Below are 8,047 nucleotides of genomic sequence, written 5' to 3' on the forward strand. Positions count from 1 at the left end.
ATATATATATATATATATATATATCTCACATATGTGTAGTGTAGATGTGTCTATGGAAGCCAGAAGAAGGTGTCAGATTCTATGGAACGGAGTTATAGGCAGTTGTGATCTGCCTGACATGGGTGCTGAGATCAAACCTGGGTCCTCTGCAAGAATAGCAAGCACTGTTAGCTTTGAGTCACCTCTCCAGACACAATAATTTACCTTTTAAAACGATTATACTACTTGTTCTGATTTTCTCAATATCCTTGCTGTGGAGACTTGGTTACAGTCACACTGAAAATGCAGATCAGGATATCAAGGGCTTTTAACCCCATTGGAAGCTGTGCGACTTCACAGTCGCTGAGAACCAGAGCCTGTGTCTCCTTATCCTTCAGGTGTCTATTCAGCCTCATGAAATGAAGTTCAAATACCCTACCCAAGCCACCTGTTCCCTTCTCTGCATTCCCATAGCCTCTTGTGCTTTGTCCCTTTTTTGATTGATTAAAGGAAAATTGAACTAATTAGTTGGTTTCCTATTGATGGGAAAGTACATTTTTCAATGCACTTTAAAAGTAAAAATATAATTCATTCATTATTTCATTCATGTAACAACATGCATGAAGCTTGCCTCCAACTTTGACCAAAGGAAATAATTTCCCTTCCCTTATTTCTCAATAATTATCTGTACATTTTTTGGTACCTTCTATATTTACCTCAAAGTGAGATATAAGCAATTTGAAAATAATTAACAATGCCACTATGGGTTTCAATTCCCATTGTTGTTTTCGTTGTTTAAAATATATCTTCCTCTGTTTTCTTGGGGAACATTCTGGACACTCTAGTCCCAACCAGCTTCTCAAGACAAACTGGGTTCTTTTTTCTTATTTTTATTTTTGTCAATGGATTTTAAGAGAAATAGTATTTCCAAATTTATCTTGTAGCTTCCTTTGGAATTGGACTCAGAACTACTTCTAAACCCCATAAAAATTATCTTAACATTTTAAGGATTTTATTATCATATTAATTATATATGATATTGTGTTTCACGTGACATTTTTATTCATGTATATAAAGTATTTTGATCATATTCACCCTCATCATTCCCTTTACTCCCCTGTTTGGGGAGCTAATAGGACACATGTGACACGAAGTTGTAATGAAGTTACTGGGGTCCAAAGGTGACAGATGGCAGGAGTTGGGAACAAGAGTAGAGAGAAGGATAAAAAAAATAGCACAGTATGAATAAAAATCCCATAAAGAAACCTAATACTTTCTGTGTTAATTAAAAAAATAAAAATTGAGTTGGGTATGGTGTCACATACCTGTAACTCCAACACTAGGGAGGCAGAGGCAGGTCTCTGAGATCAAGGCCAGCCTGGTCTACATAACAAGTTACAGGCCAGCTGGGGTTACAGGAAGAACTTGTCTTGAGACAAAACAAAAACAAAACAAAACAAAAATTCTGTTGTGTTCCTTCTAATAAGGTCTATGGAACTTGACCAGTTATTTTAAATATAATTTATCAATTTGTTACATTTCTATTGCTTTATGTGTAAACCATACTTGGCATTAATGCTTGACACGGTTTAATGTTTTATTTTTAATTATATGTGTCTACATGTGGGTATGTGCATTCCAGTGCAATTCCCAAGGAGGCCAGAAGAGGGTGTCAGATCCCCTGGAGCTGGAGTTACACATTATTGTGAGCCACTCACACTGGTGGTGCTGGAAACCAAACTTAGATCCTCTGAAAGAGCAGCCAAGTGTTTTTAACTGCTGAGTCATCTCTTCAGCCTCTCAAACAGCACATACTTTAAAGTTATTAGGCTTTGTAGCAGAATACGATTTTTCTTTCCACATTATTACATCCTGGGTAAGTTTTCTTTATTTCTCTTCTTTAGTGAAAACAAAGAGGCTAAAAGCAAAATGTGTCATGTCACATTGCGGCTCCATAGGTGGAAGCAGCACCCCATTCTCATTCTTGGGCCATGTGGTTCAGAATCCTTAACCTGTTGTGTGGGAAGCTGCATTCTAATAGAAAGGAATTTTCAAGCATAGAACAGACATTTATGAGTAGCAAGCAAATAGATTCATAGTACAGTGATGAGGTGGACATCGAGGGAAGAACATTCCCAAGAACTCATGTGTGTGTGTGTGTGTGTGTGTGTGTGTGTGTTTACATGCACAGATGTATGAGGTCAGAAAACAACCTCTGGTCATGTGTCATAGGAACCTTTTTATCTTTTGTTTGAGACAGGGTCTCTCAGGGCCTGCAACTTCTTCAAGTGGGCTAGACTAGCTGGCCAGTGAGCTCCAGGGAATTCCCTGTCTCTGCCTCTTGTTCCCACATTGATGGGACTCTGCACACATTACCCACACTCAGCTTTTTAAGTGTCAGGTCCTCATACTTGCAAGGCAATCATCACTTTTGCTACTGAATTATCCCTCCAACCCCCCCCCCAACTCCTTCCGAATAGAAAATGGCCCTCTAATGGAGGCAGGTGCAGGCACCAGGAACTCTGTGAAAAGCTTCCTGGGAGGAAGCCCATTAGCATGTCAGCAGAACGCACTGCTCATTTGTTTTCCAGTGTGATTGCAGACTTTGAAGGAAAGATATGCTAAACATCTCCTCCATGGAGAAAGATCCATGCTACAATTTTTTATTTTTATTTTGTTTTAGTTTTGGCAGACACATCATCTCCTGGCACTAGAACCTGCTTGTCATTTCCAAAGATAGCCTCCAGAAAAATCATGAAGTCACTGACATCCAACTTACCCATATGCTGCTTTTGAAATTCTGCCCGGTAATCTCCACCTGCAGGGTGAAGGCAGGATTTGGCTCCCCTCTGATATAAAGCACTCTGCTTTCTCCTTCCTCTCCTTTGACCCTTATTTCCCTTATTTTTCTCACCTTAGCAAGAATTACTTTCCTCTTGAATCTCTGAAAAGTGTATTTATTAATTCTGAGAACAGAGGACTAGAATATGACTGAAAGGCAGTCAGTTAAAACTGAGAGGAATGACAGCATTTTAGGAACAGGAAGAACATTTCAGATACTGCTTCGAGAAATGCTTTGAAAAAGGCTTACCTAAATTTTGTATTTTGCATGCAAAATGACCTTCTAACAGTTACCAGGCCCAACAAAGAGGAGCTGGCTTAGAAAATCTAAGTCTGTCTGTGTATGGGGAGGTACTCATCATGCAATGGTTTTTATTTCAACATAAAGGAACTGGGGTGTGGTTCAATGGTACAGCACTTGTCAAGCATGTGCATGGCCCTGGGTTCAATCACAGTACTGAAAAAAATTTAAATATTCTAATGAATGATACAAGTCATGTGCAATGATGATTGTTGGGAAGTTTGTACTGGCAAGAGGAGGGGTGCTGGGGAAGAATGAATGTGGTTCAAACTCATTATTCACACATGGAAGGAGTGGCTTCATTAGGGTAATGACATTCTAGTCATTTTTCATTTTATATGTGTCCTTTAATGTTGCTAACTCTGGTCAAAGCCAGTGGCTGGGGTGGAGTGGCCCGAATTCTCTCTGAGTCTCCTGTGTGATCAGACAAACCATGTAATACATTTTATGTGTATTTATTAACTTACAAAGGAATGAGTATCCAGTGCCTAGCCCAGAGCCTCAGAGCATGCCTTATCAGACTGTGCCACTCCTATAATTCTGTGCGTGCCTCTGGGGCCAGCAATCCCCCCAGGTCCATAAAAGTCAGTCCATTCTGTCTTTCAGCTGTTGCATGTGTCGTTCCCCGGCTGCTCTTCCCCATGGCTCAAGGCTTCTCACGCTCAGCTCACTGCTTCTGCTCCAGGATGGCTCCCAGCCACAACCCCCTTAGTCCACACTCTGTGGCAGGCCTCGCCCCTTGGAGGAACTAGCCAATCAGGAGACACTCCATCCCTTTCCTCCGCTCTTACAATCTTTCCTTCCGCTAAAGTCCCTGAGCCTTGGAGGGGGTGATAGATGTAGGGTGATCTCGTATCATGGTGAGAGAGTGGCTTCTTGGGCCTCCCCATTAGTCATCTTTAGGCCATGGCCACTGATCTATCTCAGTGGTGTTTCTTCTACTGTAAAGACAAATGAAAGGAAGTAGGCACATTTAAACAAACATGAATGTAAATACAGATGCCTAGAAGATATCCCAATAGGTGTACTATATTCATTAAACAATATACTCATGATGGCTTCTCCACTAGGGCCTGTAGCCTTTCTTGACAAAAGGCACTGGTCTGGTCTACAGCACCAGATGTGTGTTCTACCCCTAGGAGCGGGCCTTATCCAATTAGAAATTTGTTAGTTGTATGTATGTGGTTGAGCTGTTATTGCACTTACAGATATTGCTTGGCATGTCCTTAGTGTGCAGCACATGGGGTCCATCATTGAGTAGACTTATAGGGAATCCTTTCTCCCCCAACCATCTGTATAGAGCCTTCTAGCAATATGAACGTCATCCATACTCTCACAAGCCATGTGGCCAGGGGCTCTTTGTTTGCTTGCTTGTAAGTTTTTCCTAGTTTTAACAGTTCTAGCATGGAATGTTTCCTAGCTATAGTACAGTTAGCTTTTTTTCCTTTTTACCATTTTCTGTCTTTTTCTCTGAGTCCTTGCACTTTACACAAGTCAAAGTGTCCCGCCTTTTTTCTCTCTCCAGCTCTGCAACTGGATTTGCCAGTGCAGCCTTTTTAGCTTCTCCTGTCTGGGGCATATCTTTTATAATGCAAAGTGGCCGCTCTCTTTCTTGGGCACTCCGTTTGAGTCTAGAGCAAGTAAAAGATTTTCTAGCCTTTGGGTAACTTTTAACAAATCTTCACATACCCGCAAAATATCCCCACATTTACAACATAGCTGTGGCCCCTGCTTTTGTGTGCCTGGCCTCTTTTTAGTAACCATTGCAAAAACCACATCAACACCACCATTAGCACTCTTCTAAAACTCATTCTCAGTTTTGTCATATCCTGTCAGACTAAGACGATTCTGTGGCCCAAATTCTCTCTGGGTCTCCTGCACAATCAGACAAGCCATATAATATATTTTATGTGTATTTATTAACTTACAAAGGAATGAGTACCCAGTGCCTAGCCCCGCACTCAGAGCCCACCTTATCAGACCTTGCCATGCCCATAGTTTGCTCATGCCTCTGGGGCCATCAATCGCTCCAGGTCCTAAAAGCCCATTCTGTCTTCCAGCTTTTGTGTGTGGGTGGCACACTTCCCCACAGCTCACGGCTTCTCTGGCTGGACCCCCTGGCTCCCAGCCACAACCCCCATAGTTCATACTCTGCAGCAGGCCCCACCCATTGGAGGAACTGGCTAATCAGGAGACAGGAGGCCATAGGTTCTAGTGGGGAACTCACTATATCTGTTTTGATAAATTGACATGCAATTAAACCGCTGCCTAAATTTATGTTTATACCTACAGATCAAGAGGACTTAGTCATGGCATGCTGCAGTTTACTGGGTTGTGCAAGCCTCCACTATATATATATATATATATATATATATATATATATTCCAATGATAAGGATTGAGTCCTGTTAGACATGCTAAGCAGATATTCTATCACTGAGCTACAACCAACAACACAGTATAACTATTTGCAAAGCATTTGCATTTTGTTGGGTATTATGAGTATCAAAAGATGATTTAAAGTGCAGAGAAAGATATGTGTAGGTCCCATGAAAATACTATACAGAGTTGTAGAAATGTTACGGAAAAATCAGATCAACAGCCAAAGTTAAGTGAGGAGAGGGAGTTTAATAATTTCATGCTAAACGGACTGACCCAAGGATCCTTCCATAAGGGAGTCAGTGGTCGCTTCCAGTTCTGGGGAAATGTGTTTTATATTCATGTTAGGAAATGCGAGCAAAAAACAAAACAGCACATGGATGACAATTAAGTAAACAGGTACATGTGATAATTAAGCAAGGTAACAAGGCTGCAAAGGTTACAGGAATGTGAAAACTGGAAAATGAAGACTTCCATCCTGGGAAACCACAGGGGGTGGGGGTGGGGGGGATCCTGCTCATCTCCCCCATACCTATTTCTTGTCTCAGAGTTTTTCCTGCTCCAAAATTGTTAATTACCATCACATTGTAAACGCTTTCCATTTCCAGAATATTAGAAATTTGAGCATCCATGAATTTGGTTTCTTTGAAGGGTCTGGGAGTTGATCCCACAAAACACTGTGATGGTTGAAGTTGATTGTTAACTCCTCAAGATCTAGAATAATTTAGGAGACAGTCCAGAGGGCATGTCTGCAGGGAAAGTTCTAGAGTAGGTAAAGACCCACACTAAATGGGAGTTGCACTCATGGGTTGTGGTGCTGGCCTTAATAAAGACATTGGGTTAGGTGAGAATGTTCTCAATAGAGCATACACAAGCACCAGGCCCAAGTATCAACAAATGGAACTGCATGAAACATAAAGGTTTCTGTATAGCAAAGGAAACCGTCAGAACACACACACACAGTCTACAGAATGAAAGAAAATCTTTACCAGCTATAGTTTGGACAAAAGGCCAATATCCAGCATTTACAAAGAGCTTCAGAAATTAAATATCAAGGAAATAAAACTATCAACCAACAAATGGGCTAATGAATAATTTTCAAAAAAGGAAACACAAACGGATAATAATCACTTTAAAAAATGCTCAGTATCCCTAGTTATCAAGGAAATGCAGATTAAAACTACTTTGAGACATTACTTAATCATAATCAGAATAGCTATTATTAAGAAATATTACAACAAATGATGAAGAGGATGTGGAGAAAGAGGAACCCTTATTCACTGCTAGAGGGAAGATGAACTACTACAGCCAATATGAAAATCATGGTTTCTAAACCTTTTTTTTTTAAAGTCTTTTTGAGACAAGGTCTTCCTGTAGCCTCAGCTGACCTGGAATTTGCTATGTAGACCAGGTTGGTCTGGATCTTACAGAGATATACCTGCCTCTGCCTTTTGAGTGTTGGGATTAAAAGCATGTGCCACCATACCTGGCTAATTAAAAACAGCCTCAGATAGTCCACTACTGGACATATACCGAGATATCTTCAAATCCTGCCACAGAGATATTTGCGCCTCAATATTTATTGCTTCCATATTTATAATAGTAAAGAAATGGAACCAGCCTAGATATTCACAGATAAATAGATAATGGAAATGTGGTACATGTAAAAAATGGAATATTTTTCAACTGTAAAGAAAAACAAAATAGGGCTGGAGAGATGGCACAGCTCTTAAGAGCACTGGCTACTCTAGTTTTGATTCTCAGGACCCACATGGGGGCTAACATCTGTCTATAACTCCAGTTCCAGGGGAATCTGACACCTTTTTCTAGTCTTTGTGGGCATTGCACATCATGAGTGCACTTAGGTATATGCAGGCAGTACACTCATACATATAAAATAAAAGTAATAAAATATTTTTTAAAAAGAAAAAATAATAATGGACATATATATTAATGGACACCACGTTTATAATATTAAGCAAGATCATCTAAACTCAGTAAGAAAAAAATGTGCAGGGGCCATGCTAATCTTCTCTGTATCCTTCCAATTTTAGCATATATGCTGCCGAAGCAAGCACAGGTTTGGATTATGTAAGCCCTTGCCCACTGAGTATGTCCATTCCCATAATATATCTGATTTTATTCATACACATACTTAGCTATGCATAGGATGATAAATAGATTATCCCTAAAAGTTTACTTGGGGACTGTGGTGGTTTGAATTAGGATGTCCCCTATAGGCTCCAAGTATTTGGACATTTTGTCCCCACTTGGTGAAGCTGTTTTGGGAGGTTTTAGGAGGGTGGTCTAACTGGAGGTAGTGCAACACTGAGGTCAGGCTTAGAGCATTCTTAAGCCTTGTGAGATTACTAGTCTCTTTCTCTCTCTCTCTCTCTCTCTCTCTCTCTCTCTCTCTCTCTGATTTCTAGTCACATGCTGCTTCCAGTATCTGTCTGAAGACATGAGCTCTTAGCTTTCTGCTCCTGTTCCAGCCACCTCACCATGCATCCTCATTATGACAGACTCTAGTACCGCTGGTACATGGAAG

The 8,047-nt window shown here is 40.6% G+C and overlaps 1 non-coding gene across 1 annotated transcript; it reads right to left on the reverse strand.

Moving 5' to 3' along the window:
- Positions 1-7,470: 7,470 nt before the first annotated feature.
- LOC115071754 lies at positions 7,471-7,577 on the reverse strand. The gene has a single exon (XR_003850832.1). It is a non-coding gene; the product is annotated as a U6 spliceosomal RNA (small nuclear RNA).
- Between the last annotated feature and the right edge of the window lie 470 nt (positions 7,578-8,047).

Source organism: Nannospalax galili, unplaced genomic scaffold (assembly GCF_000622305.1).
Source record: "Nannospalax galili isolate Female #2095 unplaced genomic scaffold, S.galili_v1.0 scaffold779, whole genome shotgun sequence".
In the NCBI taxonomy this organism is placed as follows: domain Eukaryota; kingdom Metazoa; phylum Chordata; class Mammalia; order Rodentia; family Spalacidae; genus Nannospalax; species Nannospalax galili.